This window comes from Mya arenaria, chromosome 16 (genome assembly GCF_026914265.1).
Source record: "Mya arenaria isolate MELC-2E11 chromosome 16, ASM2691426v1".
NCBI lineage: Eukaryota > Metazoa > Mollusca > Bivalvia > Myida > Myidae > Mya > Mya arenaria.
In genome coordinates, this window is record NC_069137.1 from 26990322 (window position 1) to 27017489 (window position 27168).

At 34.0% G+C, this 27168-nt stretch overlaps 1 protein-coding gene and 1 long non-coding RNA gene across 7 annotated transcripts in view; one reads left to right on the forward strand and one right to left on the reverse strand.

The window, feature by feature from the left end:
* Nucleotides 1-27168, forward strand: part of LOC128221341 (uncharacterized) — a 399999-nt gene that overhangs the window by 222322 nt on the left and 150509 nt on the right. The window lies entirely within an intron of this gene.
* Nucleotides 17323-19447, reverse strand: LOC128221348 (uncharacterized). Its single transcript, XR_008258974.1, has 3 exons — nucleotides 19387-19447; nucleotides 18965-19088; nucleotides 17323-17379 (listed from the first exon to the last, which is right to left on the reverse strand). It is a non-coding gene; the product is annotated as an uncharacterized LOC128221348 (long non-coding RNA).

A 27168-nucleotide genomic window follows, 5' to 3' on the forward strand; every position in this document is an offset into this window, starting at 1 on the left:
TAAGTCACCATTCACTAGCGGATTGAGAAGGGGGCGCAATCGTCTTTAAAATCGTCCAAGTTTACTTTTTGTGTCAATATATGAGAAGAAAATAAATACGCACATAATGCATCATTTCCGACTACAAATTGTTAAAAATTTCTTGATTGAGTAACCCTCAATCCTCCTGCAAACGCCCCTTAGTAACGCCCCCTTCTAACGACAATTCCTGGATCCGCCCCTGGCCATTATATTTTTTTGTTTATCAAACGGTACACATACCAATTGACTGAAGCTGAATTTCATTTAATGATGAGATGGTCTGTAAAAGATTTCCAATGAATATCCTAAGAAATTTGCAGTCCTCCCGTTTCGACTGGTCATTGTTTGTGGATTTATTACACACAATTATAAAAAAAATACTATTACAAAGTTGTCTCTTAAGGTTACGGGAGCCTTCACTGTCAAAAGTAAGATATATATAATTTGTCCCCCTAATGCCATAAAATATGGATGGTCCCCTTAATGCCTCAAAAATAATATAATATATACACTGGTCTCCATAAACCCTTCGACATATATACCTGTCCCCTTAAAACCTGCAACATACTTACAAATTATTAAGGAGACCGCAAATTACGTATATTTTTTGTTAATTAATTTAAGAAGCCTAAATCTTGTACACATAATAAATGATCATTTCAATACTAAATTATCAACAAAAAAGCAAAATAAAGTATAAAACAAAAAATATACAAATTGTCTCCTTAATGCCGTAAAATACATACGGTCTCCTTAATGCCCTAAGTAGATATATATATATATATATATATATATATATATATATATATATATATATATATATATATATATATATATATATTAGGGATGGCAACGAGTACCCGAGTACTCGAGTACTCGATCGAACGTCCGAGTACTCGAGTACCAAATCACTACTCGAGTACTCGGAAAAAAATCAAAAACAACTATAAAAATCACCAAATACACGATTTACAGACAAAATATCAGATCTGGTTAGTTGCCAAGAGGACAATTTACGGTCCCTCTAATCCCCGCTGTGTACACAATTGACCTCAATCAATTAGTTGACAGTAGTTGTGATAGTTGCAAACTGTCAACAAAGGACCCTTATTTCAAATTAGCACTGGTGTGAAGTAGCGAAGTTTTGATAGCGGTACTTTCACCTACATAATTCTATTGTATACCAATTAGAGACCTTCCACCAAACAATGGACGCTAACGAGCGAAAGAATATCGACTGTTTACGAGAATTGATTTCTTAATGGGCGTATTTTAACTATTTTTGCAATGATTATCACAATTGATTTGTTGATATTTTAAATCAAGAATTATGAATATTAATGAGGTAAACAACAATTACACAGTACGAAAAACTATCATTTAAAAAAAATAAAATTGTAGAGTAAACAACTCAACAACTGAAGTTCGTATTGAATTTCGTTCACTATTTTATGTATGCTATTAATTTTCGTTCATTGTAATTCTGATTGTTGTTCATTTCTGCAGTGCATACTTGTATAAAATGAAACGAATAAGACAAATTAAAAGCCTGAAACAACATTTGTTTTCTTTTTATATCATTTTTTGTTAAAATAGTAAAAATACGTAATGAAAGTTTACTTTAAAGGTGAAAATGACCAATAATACGACCAACAATATACGTCATTAACGATACATGTATACACAATTTTGTCTTTGCGAACACATATTCAATTTTTCCGAGTAATCGAGTACCCGAGTACTCGATCGAACGATCGTCCGAGTACTCGAGTATTAATTTTACTACTCGTTGCCATCCCTAATATATATATATATATATCTGATAAAAACAAAAATGAATGTTTTACTTCGACAAGGAGACAATGCGGTTTGTTGAGAATGTGTTTGCATATTTTGGTAGTCTAAAAATACAAGATTGTGATTGATGTCATGGCGTCGCGTTAAATGTAAATAAATATTCAAGGTAAAGATCAAGTTGGCGCCCAGCAGGTTAAAATGTACAGATACACATGCAGATTTTATTTTTTTACAGAAACATTTTGTCATAACAGACATGCAAAATCGACCGATGACTTTTTACCACGACATTATCATAGCAGCTTCGTAGCGAAAAGATACAAGAAAAGGTGCTTAATTATTCATTACTTTACCACCACAAATACGTAGATCCAACTATTTGGCCGTGCTTGAAATGTTTATCTTGCCAACAGATAAAAGCAAATAGTGCCCGTATAGTTTTTATTGTCATCACGCAATTTATCTCCCTTCTAAAAGAACGTATTTTATAGAATTTTGAACCATTTACCCATTGTGCAGTTATGATAGAAATTGCGTCTCTATTTATATACATTATCCAATTACTCTACAAGCCAATCATTATTAAGTCATGACTGAAATACAAAAGCTGGTGTGCATAACGTTGAAATTAGTTTAGTTCCAATGAAAGAGTTTATAGGTTAATGCGCTGAAACTTGTCAATAACTGTGTACATGGGCATATTTGGATATGAATTAAAATTGTGGAGTCCCAAACCGAAAATAAACATTTTTTCTAACATTCTTATTTTGCGCATCGGCCTCTACGCTGACGTTGTGAATGATGTTTTATTGAGTTCAAATAAACGGGTTTTACATACGATAAATGTGTTGGTCATATTGTTAATTAAAAATGGAGGCTAAGTTGACCATGTAAATTTAAAAAAATGAGTTTCAACGTTTTAATTTGTTCCGAAGAATTATCTTTCCGGTGGTATGCTAAGGTAAAATGTTCACATTGATTGGGTAAAACGTTTGTTTAAAATATTCCAAAATTTGTTTTTGCTCAAAGAAGAAAGCTTTATGATCAAAAAACTATTTAAATACCAATTTATTTAGATTGTTTTAAACTATCATTTTAATCTAAACGAATATATGCCACCGTGTACTGTAAAACAGAAAACTCTCTAAATTGACCCTAGTTCAATCCCGATTTCCGCCAATTTATCAAAGATAAGTCAATGCTAGGAATTGTGAGAACCATTATTGAATATGAACACTGCCAATTTTTCTTTCAATGATTAAGAAAGCGTGACGAATCCGGGCATCTGCTTTTGCTAGGTTGGTGCTTCAATAATGACGTTGTAAATAGTGGAGGTAATCTCATCAATCGTCGATTGGTTTTAGTTTGTTGTAAGTTGTAGTATATTTAGTAAATATAACCAATAGCAGTATCAATATCCCCGATCAGCATTTAATCATAGGCTTAATGAGTAGCCAAAACCGTACGTAAAACTGTTTTTTCGCGGCAATCTTTTAGGCTTTATTGATTTTAGTCTATATTTAATGTGTGTGATAATATATGTTCATATGATTTAAGATACTTTGTTACTTTTTGGTGGTCATCGAGGACGCCTTGTTGAACAAGATATTGACCAAACTGCTTTATAGCTAAAGAAATGTTGAATGCGAACAATTAGTTGATTTCTGACCAAAAAGGTAAGCCAATGCATCTGAACCACATCCAATGACAGGTAGCCTTCTTTAAAAACCGTTTAAACGTGTTTTTGTTCGAAATTATTGAATAATTTTATGATGTGTGTTTATTAAATCAAATCAAATCAATAACATTAAGTAGATTTCTGGGATGACATCAAATAGATGGAAAAGTTCCGTAGAATTTAACATTTGTTTTTTCGGCACTCATCTTCTTTGCCGCATAAAATAATGACCTGTGATACTTTTCCAATATATAATTCATTGATAAATTAAATATTGAATGGTTTCAAACAATTATCTGTGTACATACACATATATGTACTAGTTTTGTAATACTTTAAACAAAAAACACCACGACAACGTTAATGTACAGCTCGAACTGTAGTATACGTAGTTTACATTCTACGTTTGTTTTTTCTTTATCTTTCAAAATCAAGTCTTTAATTTTTTATCAATTGTAGGTTTTATATTTATCCATTTTACATTGCGTGTATAACCATGCTCCCCTCTCATATATTTGCCTTTTAAAAATACATTGTGAAAAATGACTAGTATATTGACTGTTTAAATACGTTTGTATGTCTGTTGTAACATGATGTTGCTGTGACAAAATAATATATGAATGTGTATACTTGAACATACTGTCCGCCATCTTGACTGCTAAATATAACATCTATTTTCATTAAAGGTGGTGCAAGGCCATCAATCAGAATATTGTATTAGAGAGTCATCCTAAAAAATATAAATTATTGAAAAAGAAAAAAAGCAGTGTTCGTAATCACGCCGTCATTATGTCTGCAGCATTTGTCCAATATATGGAACACTATCAATAGATTATACGTATCTTCCATGGCCGAGAGTGTAAGATAGGTTCATTCCGACCCGAGCGTAGGGTGTTTTGCGGAACACAATGTTGTGTAATTATGACTTTAAAGCAGTATTCGCTCTCCATAGTATGGTTAAATTATGCCTACGAAGCAATATTCGCTCTCCAAATAGTGGTATTGCTTCGCCTTTAAAGCAGCATACGCTCTCCAAATTGAGGTGTAACTACGCATTAAAAGCAGTATGCAATATCCACCAGTAAAGCAGAATGCGCTACACACAGTGTGGTATGATTACGACTTTAAAGCAGTATGCAATATCCACATAGTAGAATACATTCGCCAGTAAAGCAGAATGCGCTACCCACACAGTGGTATATCTGCGCTTTTGAATCAGTATTCGCTCTCAACGTTATAATGTAACTACGCCTTAAAAGCAGTATGCGCTATCTACATTGTTGTATAACTACGCCTAAAAAGATAGTGTGAGATATTCCCATAGTGGTATAACTACATCTTTAAAGCAGTATTTGCTTTGCACATTATGGTGTAATTACACATTTAAAGCAGTCTTCAACATGGCGCTTCACTCAGCCATTGAAGCAGTATGCACTATCCACAGAGTGGTACAACTACGCATTTAAAGAAGCATGCGCTGTCCGCATTGCGACACAACTATTAATTTAAAGCAGCATGCGTTGTCCGCATTGTTGTACATCTACTTATTAACAGAAGCATACGCTGACTACATTGTGGTACAACTACTCATTTAAAGAAGCAAGCAATGTCCGTATTTTGACACAACTACGCATATAGAGCAGCAATGCGCTCTCCACATTTTGGTACAACTACCCATTAAAAGCAGCACGCACTGTCCTTATTGTGGTACAACTACTCAATAAAAGCAGCGTGCTCTGTCTATATTGTGGTACAACTACTCATTAAAAGCAGCACGCGCTGTCCACATTATGGTACAACTACTCCTTAAATGCGGCATGCGCTCTCCTCATTGTAGTACAACTACTCATTTAAAACAGGATGCACTGTCAATATTGTGGTACAACTACTCATTAAAAGCAGCATGTGCTCTCCACATTGTAGTTCAACTACTATTTTAAAACAGCATGCGCTGTTCACATTGTGGTACAACTACTCATTTAAAGCGGTATGCGCTGTTTATTGTGGTTCAACCACTAATTTAAAGCAGCATGCGCTGTCCACATAGCGGTACAACTAAGCATTTTAAGCGGCATGCGCTGTCTACATTGTGGTACAGCTACTCATTTAAAGAAGCTTGCGCTGTCCACATTGCGGTACACCTATTCATTTAAAGCCGCATGCGCTGTCCACATTGCGGTACAACTACTCATTTAAAGCAGCCAGCGCTGTCTATTGTGGTACAACTACTCATTTAAAGCGTCATGCGCTGTCTACATTGTGGTACAACTACTCATTTAAAGCAGCAAGCGCTGTCTATTGCGGTACAACTACGCATTTAAAGCGGCATGCGCTGTCTACATTGTGGTACAACTACTCATTTAAAGCAACATGCGCTGTCCACATTGTGGTGCAACTACTCATTTAAAGCAGCATGCGCTGTCTTAATTGTGGTACAACTACTCATTTAAAGCAGCATGCGCTGTCTACATTGTGGTACAACTATTCATTTAAAGCAGCATGCGCTGCCTACATTGTGGTACAACTACTCATTTAAAACAGCATAAGGTGTCCACATTGTGGTACAACTACTCATTTAAAACAGCATAAGGTGTCCACATTGTGGTGCAACTACTCATTTATAGCAGCATAAGATGTCCACATTGTGGTACAACTACTCATTTAAAACAGCATAAGGTGTCCACATTGTGGTACAACTACTCATTTAAAACAGCATAAGGTGTTCACATTGTGGTACAACTACTCATTTAAAACATCATAAGGTGTCCACATTGTGGTACAACTACTCATTTAAAACAGCATAAGGTGTCCACATTGTGGTACAACTACTCATTTAAAGCAGCATGCGCTGTCCACATTGTAGTACAACTACTCATTTTAAAGGAGTATGCGCTGTCCCCATTTTGGTGCAACTGCTCATTTAAAGCAGCATGCGCTGTCGACAATGTGGCACATATACTTATTTGAAACAGCATGCGCTGTCAACATTGTGGCTCAACTACTCATTTAAAAAAGGATGCGCTATCCACATTCTGGTAAAACTGCTCATTTAAAGCAGCATGCGCTGTCGACATTGTGGTACAACTGCTCATTTAAAGCAGCATGCGCTGTCGACATTGTAGCACAACTGCTTATTTAAAGCAGCTTGCTCTATCGACATTGTGGCACAACTGCTCATTTAAAGCAGCATGCGCTGTCGACATTGTAGCACAACTGCTTATTTAAAGCAGCTTGCTCTATCGACATTGTGGCACAACTGCTCATTTAAAGCAGCATGCGCTGTCCACATTGTAGCACAACTACTTATTTAAAGCAGCATGCTCTATCGACATTGTGGCACAACTGCTCATTTAAAACAGCATGCGCTCTCCACATTGTGGTACAACTGCTCATTTAAAGCAGCATGCGCTGTTGACATTGTGGCACAGCTGCTCATTTAAAGCAGCATGCGCTGTCGACATTGTGGTACAACTGCTCATTTAAAGCAGCATGCGCTGTCGACATTGTGGCACAACTAAAGGTTTAAAACAGCATGCGCTGTCAACAATTACTACAATGGTACAACTACTCATTTAAAGCTTCAGGCACTGTCGTTATTGTGACAAAACTGCTAATTTAAAGCACTGTGCGCTGTCCACATTGTGGTACAACTACCCATTTAAAGCAGCATGCACCGTCAACAGTGTGGTACAACTACTCATTTAAAGCAGCATGCGCTGTCCACATTGTGGTACAACTACTCAATTAAAGCATCATGCGCTGTCGTTATTGTGACAAAACTGCTAATTTAAAGCACTGTGCGCTGTCCACATTGTGGTACAACAACTCATTTAAAGCAGCATGCGCTGTCATCATTGTGATACAAGTACACATTTAAAGCCGCATGCGCTGTCATCATTGTGGTACAAATTACTCATTTAAAACAGCATGCGCTGTCCACATTGTGGTTCAACTACTCATTTAAAACAGCATGCGCTGTCAACAGTGTTGTACAACTCCTCATTTAAAGCAGCATGCGCTGTCATCATTGTGGTACAACTACTCATTTAAAACAGCATGCGCTGTCCACATTGTGGTACAACTACTCATTTAAAACAGCAAGCGCTGTCAACAGTGTGGTACAACAACTCATTTAACGCAGCATGCGCTGTCCACATTGTGGTACAACTAATCATTTGAAGCAGCATGCGATGTCAACATTGGTATTCAACAACTCATTTAACAACTGTCCACATTATGTTTATGTTGCTCAATTTCTAAAAAAAATGTTCTGTTCATGTTATAGCAGAGCTACGTTTTTGGAGCAGAATGCACTATTAACATTGAGGTTCTGCAACGTTTTTGAAACAGTACGCAATGCTCTCACTGCGGTACGCATACGTACGTAGGCAGTATGAGAAAGCTTTGTGTACAGCTGCGACAAGAAATATATCATTTAGTTACTGTTTTAAAGCTACACTCTGACAGATTTACCATTTAAACAACTGTTTTCTGTTTTGTCTTGGAAAGAGCAAAAATTCGCGTTAATATCCGCAAACCAATGATATTATATTATATTGCTGACAAAATATCAGATTGGAGATTTTCATGTTTGCGTTTGGAAATTAATGTTCTATGGCTTAAAACGTTACTAACGGTTTAAGAAACAGGCATATAACATCATTTTTTGAGCTTGTATATGAAAATCTGTGTTCTAATTTTTGTCAGCAGTCTTTTATAACTGCCTTATAATGATTTTCGTAAAAATTGGCTCGTTCCAAGACAAAAAAAAAGTTGTCAAAACGTTCAATCAGTGAGAGTGCAGCTTTTAATCGTCATAGTTTTGCAATGTGTTATTTCAATGTTTGACAAACACATATTTTTTATTAAGTTAGGTGGGTGATAGCTATGCTTTCACTGTTTGTGTTAATCACGAGTCTAATAAACCGAGACTACTGGATTGCTGACAGTTATTCTCTCACTACTTCTTTTTATGAGCGGTATACTCTCACTCTTTCTGGTCATGAGCAGTCTTCATTAAACCAAGACTGTAAGGTCGCTGAAAGCTATACTCTCACTCTTTCTGATCATGAGTAGTCTATATTAAACCGACACTTCGAGGTCGCTGATAGTTGATATTTTACTATTTCCGGAGGATCAAGGCAAAGGGATTAAGGTCAATACACAGAGGTTGTGTACTGTATACAGATTGGGGTGGAGGGCTTAAACTAGGTCTTTAAGGTACAAATAGTTTACTGACTAATAAAATGAATATGTCTTTTCGTAGCAAGTTTATATGTATTAAACAAAATTTTCAACAGTCGCAAGGTCCACGAACTTGAGAAATGGCAATGAGAATTGAATTTAAAGAAGCTGATGAAACACAATTATAACTCCAGAAAATAAAGAAAAGCTTCGTTAAAGCTGCACTCCCACAGATTGAACGATTTGACCACTGTTTTATTTATTGTCTTGGAACGAGGCATTTTTGTGCAAAAATGCATGGACATCAGTAATATAAGACTGATGACAAAAAAATGGATCGAAGATTTATATATTTAAGTTCAAAAATTGATGTTTTATGCATTTTTCTTAAACCGTTAATAACGCTTTAAGCCATAAAACATGATTTTTTGAACATAAATATGAATAACTACGATCTGATCTTTTGTCAGCAACCTTTTAACATTGGTTACGCAAAAGGTTGCTCTTTCCAAGACAAAAAAAATAAAAAAAGCTGTAAAAACGGTTTATCTGTGAGAGTGCAGCTTTAAAAGCCGTATTATTGAATAGCATAAACGTTTTGAACTTTATTCATTATAAAGTACGCTTGCTTATACAATTGCTATAAAAATCGAATTAAATGCAAATTAACATTTGTTTCCACCATTTATACTAATTTTACATAACACAATTTGCTTACCTATTAAATATATAATACTTACAGTGGTTCAGGATCCAACACATTTATAAAGTGATATGAACATAATTTTGTGTCTCATTACAATAAACGAATTGCTACATAATATAAACATATATATACATCAATAACATGATAGGTATGGAATTGAAAAACAGAACAAAGGAGTTTTCTCCAACCCTAGATAGTAGATCCAAATATTTGGCCGTGTTTGAAATCTTTATCTTGCGAACGGGCAAACAGAAAAATATATTGGTATGGACTTACTCACACCTAAGATAAGGGAGTTAAACAGTAATCAAGTTGTACATCATATATTGGTGATTAAACTATTTTAAAGTTACCGCAGTTCCAACCTAGTTTTGTTTCAAAGGCATTAGTACGGTCAAATAATAAGGTTTGGTTTTAGTTATTCGAGTTAAAAATACAAGCATGAAAATACATCAACTTTAAAATCTAGATGACCAACTCGCACTACTCTTTCAGGACACCGAAAATGGCACCAGATTGCATAACTGCCTCAGAAGGGTCACTCAAAATGTTTTCTTGTTTTGAAAGATGACCATAACCTTTATCCCGATTATATTTACATTCAGATCCGATAACAAAATATAAATGTATTACATACAGAAGGTGCCTTTGCCCGAAGCCTTGAGAACAGGAGACCAATTATAATACGAAACTGTTTAAATTACATTTTAATATATAACAAATCATTCCTGAAAACATAAATTAGGCAAACATTCGTTTATTTACGAATACTTGGATTGTTTAATAGACCCTTAACAGCTTCAACTATTTGTGAACTACGTTAGAAACATTGGATATTATTATCTATACCGCTCTAAGTTACGCCAGACGTTCAACATAATAGATCTAAAAACTAGCACTTTGTACTAAAGATCGGGTCAAGGTTGTATTTAAAAGTTATTGGCTGTCGAAAACAGAGTCGTTATCGTACTTAGGCCATATCAATTTTATTTGATGTTTAGCTCTTTGTAAATAAAATTTCTAGCTGTCCTTAAAAAAACAAATCCCCGAAAAAAATCTCATTTTGTTTGCAACATGCAAAATGAGGTCAAATAAAACTTGAATGCAGCACTTTCTGACATAAATGGCAAAGCACATTTGAAGCATGTTATTGACATTAGTGTTTTGTTGTTGGAATCATTGTTAAAATAGTATACGATAGTTTATAACCTGTCTGTCAGCGGACGCTTAACATAGAAACGATCGGTATGGCCTAACTTTTGAGACACAGTTTTCAGAATGGCGACCTCCATAAAGAAGAGGTCGTTATGTGTTTATTTCAACACACCATTTTCATTTAATGAACGGTTGTAAGAACTGAAAACTAAATTGTAGGTAATATAATCACCTCAGCATAAGGTGAGGCAAAATTAGGCACAATTTATGCATGAACCGATGAGACACCACCAGAAATGACCTGCCAGGAGGTCTTCGATTTTGGAAACCTGTTCATAAACCCCGATGCCTATACCACTGGTAAAACAATGCATAAAAACCTGTGTTCTTGTTTAAATATAGTTAAATATATCGGCTTTGCTTTTTAAATAGGCCATATTTGCACATTTGGTGTTTTAGTGTTTTCTTGTACCAAGCATTATTAACAGATAAGAAGTTTAAACATCCTGTTTAGAATTGGTCAGATCCATTGCGTAGCTTTATCACAAAGAACTTCAATTAAACACACCTGCCGAAATATGACTATTTTATATTGCTAACTGGAAAACAATGACCAAAGGATTGACAGTCACATTGTGTTATAACTATCCGGAATGTTTGTCACTTGTGACACCCCTACTTCCTAGAAATTAGGATTGGGATTTTATAAATGAGAATTATATAATGGGCTTATGGTGCCCAACCGACAATTATGAAGCAACAAGCTAGAAAGTAGCATTTTCAGTACCCACCAGCCATATAGAACTCATCTATGTATTTATAATATTGCATTTTTGAATAGCCAAATATAAGAATCTACGAATGATGCCTTCAAGACCCTGGTGTCGGTTCGGAAAGTTTACAAAAAGTTGAGAAGTGAAGGTACAATTTCTCAATTACCATTTTGAACAGCTGTTTGTAGATAATATTATAATATCTTGAACTTGTTATTGACTGGGATATTGTTATAATCTTTTTATATTGTTATAAAGATTGGCTCTTCAATTTAAACCAAATAAAAAATACATTAACAGAGGTATATACATTTGTATACTAATTCTAACAATTATAACAGATATAAGCCGGCCCATTTAGCGAAGTTGGGGAAATTCAAGTATACTTATTCAAATGGCCCGATTTCGAATCCGTAGTCTGCTGGCTACAGCCACTATCGTGATTTTCTTCAAGTAAAGTGAAACCGAGGAATGTTCTGATTGTGTGGCCACCATAGATCCTGTATAGACTGGCAACACATGTACATGACATTACATTCTTATTGTGTGCTTGCGCTACCTCAACTTTTAAAGTACTCTGGCACTTAAGTGGCATGCTATTAAATACTTTCTATATACAAAATCGTTCGAAGCTTCATTCTCTGTTGTGAATGTGGGAAAAGGCAAGTCGTTTTTCGCCGTCACCTTCTCGACGTTTACCACACCCAGATGCTTGTTCGCGTTGAAAAACAATTTACATATTCGCTACCCTATTCCTAGACCGAAGCCGATGCCACGACACCATTTTTGTCCGAGAGGACATTAATTGTTGAGATATATGGAGATCAACTACTATTTAAGATATCAAAGTCTTGATTTAATGATAGTTTGCTTAAGATGCAGAAAAAAATCTTAACTTCAAAATAACATTGGTAAAAAATATTTTAAGTTTACAACTAAGTCATTTTCGTATTTCAAAAGGTGAGTTGAGATTTATTTCTAGTTTTAAACTAAGACATTCGTATTTTATTTTAAGTCTGTTAACATTTTGACCTTTGATATTTCTGGTTTTGCCCCCTACACTATGATTAAAACACGCATTGTTAAAAGTTGGATTACTTGTCTGCATTTCTTTTTTTCACCACCTACCCGTCATTTGTTTTCAAAATTAAAAAAAAATGGCCTAAGGTATGGTCTTAACTCCTCAGACAAATCTTTAGTGAGAGCTTAAACAGGCAATGATTAGGCACGAAAAACGGTGCGCTAGATAAGGTCAGCTAAACAAACCAATTATCACAATATAGTTGTCTGTAAATACACAGCGTCACAATTTATGGAGTGTCAAAATAAAAAACATATGGGCAAAATCAATTAATGTATTTCAATAGTGTTAGCATGGATAATTCAACATCATGTTCTACTGATCCAGTTCTTATTTATTTTCAACAAATAAAGCTATTAGTATTCCTTTTCACCGTGTGGTTGCACACAAATCTATAGTTGATTTATGAAATTCCATGTTTAACGATGAGTACGTGAAATCCACAAGAGTCGAATACGTCCTACTAAAACATAAACCGTATCGATTTCGTACATAATTTGTTTATTTCCATAGACGACATTTTTAAATAATAAATTACATTTTAATGATTAATATGTATGCTCTAATATAGGTTTTAGCACCGCCAAATTCTAATTGTTATGACGTGACACCAGCGGGGTCGACTACGACCATATTGCACGAGTTTGAAAACGAAAGTATAGAATGTATTGAATCAATATGTATTGCTTGCAGATTTATTATGCAAAACTTATTTTAACGATGCTCTAGGCAACGACAGTATGTCATTAGTACATTTAACTCCTTGGCGGTATGCCTGAAAGCTTTTTAAGTGTCACTCCTCTAGGGAGTCCTGTGTGACATGACAAACAGCTAATTGAATTCCACTCATCCATCTATGTGATGGTACTGTTGTTATCCCGTAAATATTGATTCTATTATGAACTTATTGTACTGAACATGTATAGATGCTAGTAGAATCCGTGCTCTCTCGTAAATCGACATCAAGAGCTGTAAAAGTTACAATGTGCATTGCAGATGCCACCATCTTTTATAAATTTCATTCAACTACTTGTTTGCTAAAAGGCAGATTCCGCAATTTAAATTCGAGTTCAATGATCGAGTGTTAGCATCAAATTTATCAGTGAAATAGCAACAACAGTGAATTATTTGAATCTAGAAAAAATATTAAATCTAGAATGCTAAGACCAAGTTGATATTGATATCTTATATCAACACAGTGCATAGACTCTATACACTATATGGATATGCACGATACACCGTGACAGTACATACACTGGTGTTATATTCTATACCAGTATATACTGTGCACGGTATATATTCTATTCATTCTCAGAGGTGTTGAAGCAGTGCTTCCACAATGTATATAGACTATAACAGAGGAGTTGAAGCACTGCTTCAACACCCCTGTTCTCTATACAATGTATACAGCCAGAGATTTTGAAGATTTACTTCAACTCCTCTGTTATAGTCTATATACATTGTGGAAGCGTGCACTATACTCTATTCATTGTCAAGAGGTGTTGAAGCAGTGCTTCAACACCCCTGTTCTCTATACAATGTATACAGCCAGAGATTTTGAAGATTTACTTCAACTCCTCTGTTATAGTCTATATACATTGTGGAAGCGTGCACTATACTCTATTCATTGTCAAGAGGTGTTGAAGCGGTGCTTCAACACCCCTATTCTCTATACAATGTATACAGCCAGAGATTATGAAGATTTACTTCAACTCCTCTGTTATAGTCTATATACATTGTGGTAGCATGCACTATATTCATTCTCAGAGGTGTTGAAGCAGTGCTTCAACACCCCTGTTCTCTATGCAATGTATACAGCCAGAGATTATGAAGATTTACTTCAACTCCTCTGTTATAGTCTATATACATTGTGGTAGCGTGCGCTATACTCTATTCATTCTCAGAGGTGTTGAAGCAGTGCTTCAACACCTCTGTTCTCTATGCAATGTAGATTTTGAAACTTTACTTTAACTCCTCTGTTATAGTCTATATACATTGTGGTAGCGTGGACTATTCTCTATCTGTAGATATGAACCCGTGTTATAGTCTATATATACATGGTGATGACGTGCACTATTCTCTATTTGAATAGAGAGGTGTTGAAGCAGAGTTTCAACACCTCATCACCTCTATTTATTCTTTGTCCAGTGAAAATGAAAAATGGGAGAAAAATGCTTAGATTTTTTTTTTTTGGTTTTGTGTTATATCAGACACAACATTTAATATACTATAAGTATAATACAATCACATTGTACAAAATATAATTTTTGGGCAAAATGTTTTAAAAGTTAAATGAAAATGAGAATTTCTGGACTTAGCATCAACTCTGCCAAATTTTGCAATAAAATTACCAAAATAACTTTTTAAAACAGATATTATATAACATTATAAGATACTTGAAATATACAAACTATGTATTTTGTAAAATATGATTTTTAGGTAAATTTGTTAGAAAAAAAAATGAAAATTTCTGCATTTTGCCAATTACTTTGTCAAATTTTGCAATAAAATTACCAGAATTACTGTTTTTAAATATATTTTATATTACAGTATAATAGACCTTAAGTAAAGAAACTACATACTTATGTGAAATGTGATTTTGGAGCACAATGTTTGACAACGGAAATGAATTTTTTTTAAATTTGGTCACCTAGGCATCAATGAATTTTAAGTTTTTATATTGCAGATATTTACCAGTCGCGCAAAATGCACAATTGCAAACAACATGCAAAAGCACTTTGAAACCAATATAAGCACTTTGAAACCAATATAATGAGACAGGCGCTTTGGTTTGCCAAGCCTTGCCTTGCAAACATCTACATAAGCCTAAAAATGTCTGTCTGAGATACCAGGCGTGAAGCTGCATATAACACTAGTATGCGGATGAATCCACATAATTCTGATAAAAACATAAAAAAAATCAGCCAAAGTTGCAGTATGCGTACTTGACTACATGATCCTTTAAATGTCATTTTTATTTTCCAGTACAAAATAAAGCACCTCAGAACGCCCAGAATGCACCATGTTTTTCAAAATATTCTGAGGGGGCATGCCCCGAGACCCACCTAGCAATTATGAATCCACATATAAAGGGCTAGCTAAGCCCCTTACTTCTGTATGCAAAACAAGACTACATGCTCATCTTTTCTTTATCTATTCTGCCTGTTAATTTGCTTGTAAGCTTACGTTAGTCAACAATATAATAACATTAGCTGGGCCAAAATACAAAAGTCTCTTCTTATGTTGAGAAAAATTCGAAAAATTCCGTTACTGTTTAATTTCCGTGAATGTTTATTATTCTTTTGCAAAGAGGTATGCAATTATGATTGCAGGGTTTATATGAAAATACGATATCAGGAATGGTCTGAAACAGCCCTAAAACACACAAAAGCCTTAAATGAAACAAACATATTATATATTAAAGAGAATTGGAGTACTGTCTATAAAACATACACCTTAAAACACAATCTATGAACAGTTTTTGCCAATGTCTCTTATAAAAAAAGCTACAACAAAAATATCGCTGGAAGTGATGGTACTTCCCATATATGCCCGTTTTCTTTGAAAAAGCAGAACTTGTAATTCAATGTGCTAGTAGAAGGTAAATTGTTGTTGCATTATTATACACAGTTGGAAATACCATTTTTAATAATTGTTTTCATTGTTAATGCTGCACTCTCACAGATATATGAATTTTTATTATTTTTAACTTGGAATGAAAAACTTTTGTGTACATGTCTGATTACAGTTATATGAGACTGCATACAAAATCACAGTTTTTCCTATTACCATTTAAAACTCTATGTTTAATGGTTAGTAATGCTTGAGAAGAAATGAAAATTTTGGCAGTTTTTCAGACAATTGAATTCTGTTTCATTGAGAAATATCTTATATGACTGGATTGAAGGCATTCATGCAAAAGTCAGACTATTTTAATTATTTTTTTCAAAGCAAATGCGAAAACTCTTAATCAGTGACAGTGCAGCTTTAACATCCTTTTAGATTTAATCACTATGATTTCAAAATTATCAGACAAACATGATACTAGATGTATACTGTCTTGTTTGGAATTCTTGCCCTTATTCAGTATTGGTTCAATCATAGCAGTATTTATTTGAACTGCCTCTAGGTTAAAGTGTGATAAAATTCATAAGATGTCAAATACATAATTATATAAGATTCACAATTCTTTGAAGGAATGAACTCCTGCTTACATGTCATATGACAAATTATGGACAAATACAGAACCTAATCCTAATAGTTTTTCTCCAGAATTATCAAAGGGGTCACTCTTAACAAAGATCTAGTATAAACTTAATAATAATTTCTTTAGTTTAACAATGTTATAAAATCTTGAAAGGCCATAGGCAGGTAGTTCTGACGTTCATACCCTTCAAAACCTTTGACAAGAGGCATGTCTATCAAATATAATTATGAATTACTGGTGTAAATGGGTAGTGGGTAATGCACATGTCAATTGTAACCACCACCACCCCTGTCTGGGGGTATACTGGGTGTGAATGCGGTGGTTTTGTCTTACCTATGGTATGTTGGATGCGGGGGAATTTGGCAGGGATTTTAGTTCAGGATCAGTTCAGGGAATTTAACCTGGGGTAGGCTGGACCAAAAGTCAAAAGTCCCCGGACCTGGGGGCGGGATGTGGTTACAATTGACTGGTGCATTATGCTATTCATTTTGTTGCCCACTCTTTTGTTTTTCTTTGATAATCCATTGCACACAACTATAGATCAGGATCTCAAATACTATATATGTTGAAAATTGACAACTTTTGACATCAATGTTTTAGTTATAGTTATGAATAATGAGCGTTCATTCACTGCTTTTTTATCAAATCACAATCATAAGTGTTAGCAAAGCACACCACTTTTTGCAGTAATGTTTAATGCTGTGGCTCCTCTTATCAACCAAGCACTTGGGTTGTTGGTGGATAACCATTTCCCTAGTTTCCTCCCTGTCTGGTCACCTGTTTGAAAATTAAAACATTGATAATATATAATAATGACAAAACTTGAAAGTATCCAGAATTGTACACTATGTTTATACATTTGCTGAATTAAATGAATAAGCTAAGGAAATGTACATTCAAAACAAAAGGGCCAGCATGGCCCTTAATTGATCACCTGATTAAAATGACCATGAACAAGTCAGTCAGGTAACAACTGGTTATGAAAGGTGTTGCTATTTGCTTAGCAGGTTAGTGGTTGCTGTGTTATTTGATGGTTGATAAGGACTCCTCAAAGAAGGCTGCTCTTTGTTAACAGAAATGAGAAGTATAGTAAGCTGGTTGTTCCCATGGTCAATGGATGTTACGGTAATGAACCAGAATGTTGCTATGGAAGTAAATGATTACTAAGGAAGTAATTGGTTGCTATGGATGTTGGCTGTTGCTCAGGAAAAAAGTGGTTGCTAAATAAGGCATTGGTGCCTATAAAGGTAGTTAATGGATGCGTTGGAAGGAATTGGATGCTAAGGAAGTCATTGGTTGAATGGGAATTCATTTGTTGCTATGGATGAAGGTAGTTGCTAAGGCAATCATTGGTTGATAAAGAAGCCAAGGATTGTTTTGGAAGTCATCATTTTTTATGGAAGTCATTGGCTGCTGTAAATGAAGTATTTGATAAGGATGTCCTTGGTTGCTTATAAAGTGGTTGTTAAGGAAGACATTGTGAGTTTGGATTGTAGTCACTAAGTCAGACAAGTGGGTTCCTTAAGGGTACTACGAGGTCTACGATTTCCTCAACAAGGCAAAACCTTGCTTAACATCCTGCCAAAAGGTGATTATTATATTGTTGTAACAACTTGTTTCATAATCTTTGAAACTAAATACCTTTAGTTTAGACATCAGTTTCTAAGGATTTCATACATTACTGCAGAAGTCATTGCCTGATTTGAATGTGTATCAATTTTTATTCTAGAAGTCTATCAGTAACAGGGGAACTCTGGTTGGGACAACTTTGACCCCAAGGACGAAACTTGAACAACATTCATAAAAAAACACTTAACAACAATCAGTGATTTTTTATGAATTCTTTTTACTGCCTGTACAATGTACCTCGCAAATTCGGTAAAAAGTCAACTTTGGGAAAAATACAAAATCAGGCCAAAATTGCTTATATAATGGCAAATATACATTTTTTAACTTTTTTATGCATACCTTATGCTGTGAAAGAGTAAGACTTTTCAAGATTTTGTTTATATTTCAAGAAATTCATTCCTATTTTAATCCGGAATGTAATGTATTTTTTTTTTAATTTTGGGGAAAATGGAGTTTTTCACAATAAAAAAATCACTGACAATGAACTACAAACTCCAACATATAAACACCACATACACAAAAACAAATTGATTACATATATAAATTACTGAATATTCACATGGTCTTATGATATTATTGGTGAATATTATAATGTTATTTTTAGATACCAGTTACGGGTAGTAGTAATGAAGAATACCAGATTACAAAATCAAAGTGGAAATTGGAACTATTAGAAAATCACTTTATTTGTGGGTAGGTCACTTAAATATTCATTGAGGTGAAAAGAAATTACCATATGATGTATTGCATATGTTTAACCGCTGTTGCACAATCATCATTTCCAAGTGACTGTCTTCATGTCCAGTACTAGCTTACAAAATCCCTTTCTAGATAGTCAAAGACTTCATCTGATGCATCTTAAAAAGGAAGAATACAGCACAATCATGAACACAATAAATGCAAATAATGTTGGGTATGCTTTAAACATGATTCAAATGCAAAACATCTTGGCAATTATTTCTAGAGCAATCTAAATGTCCTACATGAGATTTATTCTCTTATGAAAAAGCGATGTTTATGTACAAGCCAATTATACTAGAAATGTGTCAAGTGGACATTAAGTCTTGTGTTGCTTGGTGAATTGCATATACTGTGAATGAACATAATTAACAAAAAAAACATGGATTTCTCATAATATGACAAAGGTTTTTTTACCAAGTTTGGTAAAGATTATTGAGCCATACAATGTTTTTATCTGGACTGCATCGTCTTTTATTTTGGGCAGCATAATATGGAAATCCAGGCCATGTATACGTCTGGGTTTTATCTGTAATGGACCACATTTTCCAAAATGTATGTAGGCAAATGAGTTACATGGAAATAAAAACTATCTATACATAATAATAAGTGATTTGTATACATGTGTTTACCTTGGTATTATATACCCATAGATATATTATATGACATAATATTGGGTTAATACAAAAAAATGAAATAATATATAATTAGGTTAATGATAAATCAAGCAAATTTAAACTAACACAAGCAATTATATGTATATATTTACATTATTTCACAGTAAAATATAATATAAATTTTATAAACATTGGCATAATGCTTAAATCAGGTATCTATTTCAAGGCAGTTGTCATTAAATCATAAAATTTAAAGCTGCACTCTCACAGATATACCATTTTTACAACTTTTTTATTTTTTGTCTTGGAAAGAGCAAATGTTTGCATAAATATCTGCAAACCAATGATATATGATTGCTGCCAAAAAATCAGATCGTAGATTTCCATATTTCCGTTCGAAAATTAATGTTTTATGGCTTAATCCGTTACTAATGGTTTAAGAAAAATGCATAAAACATTACTTTTTAAACTTAAATATAAAAATCTGCTATCTAATTTTTTGTCAGCTGTCTTAAATAACTGGTTTCCATGGATTTTCGCAAAAATTGCCTCATTCCAAGACAAAAAAATTGTCAAAACGTTCAATCTGTGAGAGTGCACCTTTAAGGTCAAAACAACTAGAAAATGGAACTTTAAACAATAAACTTAAAAACCATGACTTATGGTACAAGTATTTCCACATCGGAGCGGCTGGTTCTTACACACTGACAGTGACACACAATACACTCCACTCCTCTCCATTAACCCTTTATATATATATTACAGTCGAAACTCGTTGGCTCGATATCCTCGTTGGCTTGAACCAGATTAAAAGAACTGATTTTGTTTAACTCTTTGTTCATATAAAATTTGATCGGATGGCTCGATATATTGTCTCAGGGTCGATATTTCTCCACGCTCGAAGTCATTTTCGCGGTGGTTCCAAGTAAGAATTTCACAATTTTGTTTGCTTGGGTCAAAGTATTTTGGCTGGTCCCTAGAATATCGAGCCATCGAGTTTCGACTGTAGTTTAAAGCTGACGGAGGCACTCCTGCCATGTACCGCTGCCACCATTTCAGTAAACCTGGGAGGAGAAGTGCCCCAGTGTGGAGCTTGAACCAACAACAACTGCTGGAACACTATCATGGCGCTGTAACCAACTGAGCTAACTGAACGGCTGGTTCTCATCGACACGATCTACATCTACAATAACTTTACAATGTACATGAATACATAAATAACTAAAGTATGAATGCAATGTATTCATGTACATTGTAAAGTTGACGTCTACTGTTCTACTTTAAAAGACACATGCATGTACCCCAAAATTAGTTTTGACAGGCATGACTCACTAATGCCAGTTGTGAGCTTGTTCCTAGCTTCGATCAAGATATTTCTGTCTGAAAATGACATTGAATACACTCTAAAGCCTAAAAGGCTGTAAAATATGCATTCAACATCTTGATAAGCAACTATCTTAAATAAATTAAAATATTAGGATACAGAATGATGTGAAAGAGACTTTAAAAATATCGCTGCATTGTTGGATGTTGGTGCTGTCATCTGATGATCTGTCAGCGGCAATGATTGAGGCAAGCATCAAGTATATTTAAATAAACATTGCACTTTAACAGGTTAAATGTTTTGACAACTGTTTTATTTTTTGTCTTTATACAATCCAATTAATGCATAAGTGCAAGAAAAACAGTGACACAAGACTGCTTAAAAAAACATTGGATTGCATATATATTTAAGTTAAAGCTTCACTCTCACAGATATACCATTTTTACAACTTTTTTATTTTTTGTCTTGGAAAGAGCAAATTTTTGTACAAATATCTGCAAACCAATGATATAGGATTGCTTACGAAAAACCAGATCATAGATTTTCATATTTCCGTTTGAAAATTAATGTTTTATGGCTAAAACCGTTAATAAACGTTTTAGAAAAATGAACAAAACATCAATTTTTGAACTGGTATATATAAAAATCTGCGATCTATATTTGTCAACAGTCTTATATAACTGCTTTCCATGGATTTTCGCCAAAATTAGTACATTCCAAGACAAAACATAAAAAAGTTGCCAAAATGTTCAATCTGTGAGAGTGCAGCTTTAAGAAAATGATGTTTTATGCATTTTTCTTCCAACTGTTAGTAGCACTTTTAGCCATAAAACAATTTTTTTAACGGAATATGTAAATCTGCGATCTGATCTTTTGTCAGCAGGCTTATATCACTTATTTGCATATATTTACACAGAAACTGGCTCATTCAAACTCCAAGACAAAAATAAAAAATAACAAAGTTGTCAAAATACATGTATGTGAGAGTGCAGCTTTAAGGAGTATACTTCGTTATATCAATAAAATATACTCGTTAAACTGTCGATTGTTTACGTATCTACATAAATTCAATTACCTTTTGAACTAGAAAGTGTTATATTTTTTCAAAGAAAATAGCCATTTACCTCTGTTCAGTGTCGGTCAAATTCGATGTTTTGAACCCGTTTGAACCTCTCTCGCGCGTGCTAAATACCAAATGACGCAATGTTTTGGACTGGTCTTCATTTTCTTCGATACAGGCTCAACCGAGCGTAAATATTAAGCGAGAAAGGCTAGTGGAACGATGCAGGGTTCATTGGGTTTGTTTACAAAAATTCAAGCATCCGGTTAAGAAGACGACAAATAAGAATGGTATTAAGTTGGTAGAATGGAACTCCTTCCTGATTCCTGCACATGTAAGTTGTAAGTATTGACTATATCGGGATACCATACAGGACACTCAAGTGTTATTTTATATTTTCTTAGTTATCATGCAAATGAAAATAATCACTATCATTTAAAAGTTATTCAGGGATAGTTGCAAATGTTTTGTTTACATTAATTAGTTTTATGAATTTAATTGAATACACAAATTTCTATTAGAGCTTTGCACCAAATTAAATTCAGTTCATTTTACGGGAGTAACCCACACTAGCGGATCCAGAAAGGGGGTGGGACCCCCCCCCCCAAAAAAAAAAAAATATTCTGTAAAGAATCTCAGGACTATTATTCAAAAAATCTTTTGATCTTTGATATCATAATGGTAAAAAAAAAATTACCAAAATACAAAATGTAAAAAAAATATCAAGTCAGAGAATGGGTTGGAACCGGTGTCGCCAAAATTGCAGCCCAGTGTTGTATCCACTGTGCTATGAAGGCTTATCCTAAACAGTTGAAATATTTAATCTTTATACCTAACTTGTAATATATTGGCGAATTTTTTTTATTGTAAATTATGTGGTACTTCAGTTAGTAAGTTTTAATGCATTGTACACATAGATACCAAGTTTATGTCAGTTTTCGTCAATTTTCTTTTTTTCCGCTATTTCATTAAACAGATTACAGCCCCTTTTAAACAAGTCTTTGGGAGGAACTGTTGGGGATTGTTATTAAAGCTGCATTTTCACAGATTTACCTTTCTGACAACTTTTTTTTTCATCATTGAATGAATCATGCAATGTTAGTGCATAAATTATGTCCGCGAACCATGATTTAAAACTGCTGAACAAATATCAGACAGCTGTTTTTCATAAGTACGTTCATAATTGTTGTTCTGTGACTTAAATTTGAACACTTTCAGAAAAATGAAATAATAAGCAGATTTCTCAATACATGACATCTGTTTTATTGTTAGCAATTAAAGGCATTGATTCTCTGAGATAATAATAATGTTAAAACAGTCAATCTGTGAGAGTGCAGCTTTAAGACTCATTTTTCCTAAGATCAGCCAAGTTAGTATTATAGCTAATCTAAGCTTAAAAGTAGGTGAATTTTATATTTATTTCAGACCAGATACTCTTGAGGGACCAATTTAAGGGCAAACAGACAAACGTTTTGATGCAAAGAAAGCATTGGATTTGAAAGGTAGATTTTTAACACATATTTACATGTACTCAATGTCATTTACTAGTATAACATAATGTATTCAAGTATAAGATATTTCAAGTATTTGGTCAGGTTGTTAGGTTTAATTGAAACTGTTAAGCAAATAAATGAAAGTCCATGCAATTTTGCATGCACATGTTTGTTGCATGCAGATTTTACTCAGATGGCATAGGGTACAGTTACTCTTGTAACTTGCTTAAAATAAACAATTCTATTGTTTACCAATTGGAGACCTTTAACAAAACAATGGACGTTAACGAGCGAGCGAGTAGCGACCGTTACGAGCATTGATTTCTTAATGGGCATTTGTTTTCCTTTTATTTATTTTTCTGTTAAAGTTCATAAGGAAAGTCCACGTCATAAACGATACATGTATACACGATCTTGTCTTTCCCGAAAACAAATTCAATTTTTCCGAGTAATCGAGTACCCGAGTACTCGATCGAAAGATTGTCCGAGTACTCTAGTACCAATTTTACTACTCGTTGCCATCCCTATTATTTTTGAATTTGAGCGATCCTGCTAAAAGCCACTTAAATATACTAAAAACTACTTATAGCTATCTAGGGGCCTTACGCGGACCCAGTCTGAGAGAGAAAAATGGTTCAATTTTAGGGTAATGTCATTGTCCATGTAGTTTGTAACATGCATATCTTAAGCTGTCAGAGGAGTAATTGATACCCACATATCTTCTCTTTGCTCGGAAGGGATAAGCTGTTTCTTTGAAAAGGGCCAAAACTCCGTCAAACATAGGTAGATAATAAGTCAAAGTAGACCTGTTTTTTTGTTATAGTTTTCAACACATGATGCATTTTGTTTTTAAATCATTGAAGATATCATCCGGACAAATATTATTGGCAAATTCATAATTTAAAGGATAAAAGAGAATAAAGTCAATCAATGATAGTTTGTAAACGAATTCATAAACGACCATGTGGCAAAGCTGCCAAATACAGGTATATAACATATTTGTTGAATAAAAGGTTATATTAAAATTACATTTATGTAATCAAATGCTTTCAAAACAAGTTTGTCAAATTGTAAAAAAGGATTTGATTTCTGCCAGGGGCGTATTTAGGTGATTCCGGAATGCTAGGGCATATAAATCTCTGACAAATCCCCGACAAACCAAAGGAACGATAATTCCAATTACAAAAGGTACATGCTTTGGTGTACTCACCCAACTTGCGTATCGTTAGTTCAATTTCTTCTCGCATCATTCGTAACAGACATTATACTATGTAAATCTGAATACCAAACAATGTCATTGCGGTTCTGCGTTCCGTGTCACGCGAACATCCGCCTTGAATCTAGAGTTTTCCATAAAAAAGCCGCAAAAGTTACAAACTGGTATTTGACTTTCCAAACCCCAATTTGATATCATGTATGTACTGCGATAGCGATATTTTTATGAGGGTTACATATAATTACCAACATGCAAATGTATATGTTTATCAGACTATCTGAACATGCATGAGTACAAAGGTTGTTTTTTTTGCGTGCATGCAGATGGTAAATATGGAACATTCAATATACATTACCTGTAGTGTGTATATCTTTTCCAATAATATAAGCTCATAGCATGAACTAACGGAGAGTGTGTCTTTAATATTCAGTCATCCATTTAGGTTTTAGACATTTTTGTTCCTGTTGTCTTTAATACTCAGTCATCCATTTAGGTTTTAGACATTTTTGTTCCTGTTGTCTTTAATACTCAGTCATCCATTTAGGTTTTAGACATTTTCGTTCCTGTTTTACTCACAAACAGTTAGCCTTTTACATGCAAGTTCATTTAATGCCCTTTCACAGTGCAAATTTGGACAGGGAAGACCAAAAATCTGAATAATTCAAAAGTTTATGATTTATTTATGTTTGAGGAAAAATCAGGAGTAAAACATCGTTACATTGTTGTTTGGGTAGTCTTGAATACAAACCTATAGTCATTTCGCGAATTCTTCGTGATTGAAACTCTTATTAAATTTTCTTTTAAATTTGCCTAACTCCTTATTACACCTATAAATGCTGTTAATGATTATGGTTCCTTAATGGTGAAGCCTCAAACTAAATAAAAAATATTTTTTAAATATTTATATTTTGGTCCTCTAAACCATCTTTTGCAGAGTGGAAGGCCCCATACAAAATAACTAGTAATTTGAGCTTTTTCATGCATGTATTGTACTAAAAAAAGTATAAACACTTTGAGGTCAATTGATATTGGATATACTGTGGACGTTAACATCACTGTTATTCGTGATCGAAACTTAGCATATTATGAGGCCGTATCTATTGGGATGCATTTAATGTTGGGTATGATAGAACCCCGGCTTGTCATTGCTAAAGAAACAAGCAATGCTTTATTGTATCTTGTTTAAATATGAATTGAGTTTTGATGCGTTGGAATGATATCATATGTAAACTTGACTTGGGTATGAACTCACCATGAATCATAGGAGCGGCTTCTGACCATGGTAAAAAAAATCATTATTTTTGTTAAAATGTCTCTAATATACGAAACTACTACTAAGTTACGTGGTTGTAAAGGGTCGATGACAACAGGTCAGATACCACTAAATAGATGTCCTATATAATATTCTAAAGTCGATTGACCAATTTGCACGCGAAAATACACTGATTTCGACTGTTTCACCACCCCAACATCATATATTGGGAGAAAGTTTCATATTTGTACTAAATATTAACAAAAATTATCTTTAAAAAAGATATTCGGTCATGGTAAACCAGCGAAATGACTAGTGTCAGAATGGTTTGAGTAATCGAAATGCAATAGAGATTGTTTGTGGTTTAAATGTTGTTGGGACATTACTGAGTCAGTGCAGCGTTTTGAAAGGAATATTAATATTATAACCATGCACAGTATCACAGAGTATTGCAATGTTTGATTAAAACGTGCTATGTCCCATAACAGAAATGTTTTAACCTGTAAATAGGTAACGAAACGCCATGTGCTGTATTATATATTAATTGTTTGGCGTCAATATTTATGACAAACAGGAACTGAGTTCCTGACACCATTTGTTTACACTATATTGATTGAACTTTAATGTAGTTAGCCAGTTTGCTTGTGGCTTAAAACTAAACTCAATTATAAAAATATGAACTTCAATAAAATAGCATTTAAAATTTAGTATTAAAACAAATAGTACATACTGAAATATAAAGTAAATCTTCACACTACACTAGTAGGAATATCCTTCTTTATCTATATGGCCAGTATCCCTCTATCACTATATCGTCAGCTGATTGGTCAGCACTTTAGCAATAACCTGTATTGTTAAGAAGTCATTTGACCGTGAACTAACCACAAGGAACGAAAACAAAGCAGATCCGTATTAAACCAAAAACAAAAACAAGTCCGAAAACAATGTGTATGCTATTATTAGCATTTGACTCGTTATGTTTACCCTTAAACGATGATCTGTCTTATCTATAAGTAAGTAAGTAAGTAAGTAAGTAAGTAAGTAAGTAAGTAAGTAAATTGTTTATTACCGTGACATGTGTATAAACATAATACAAATTCAATAGTTAAGTATCAAACAGATAACACCCGGCCCAATGGGCCTATAGGTCACCAATTAGAAAAAAGTTACAATAATTCAGAGAATGCATACTAATACAAAACAGACATATATGAATATTAAACATTCAGATATCATG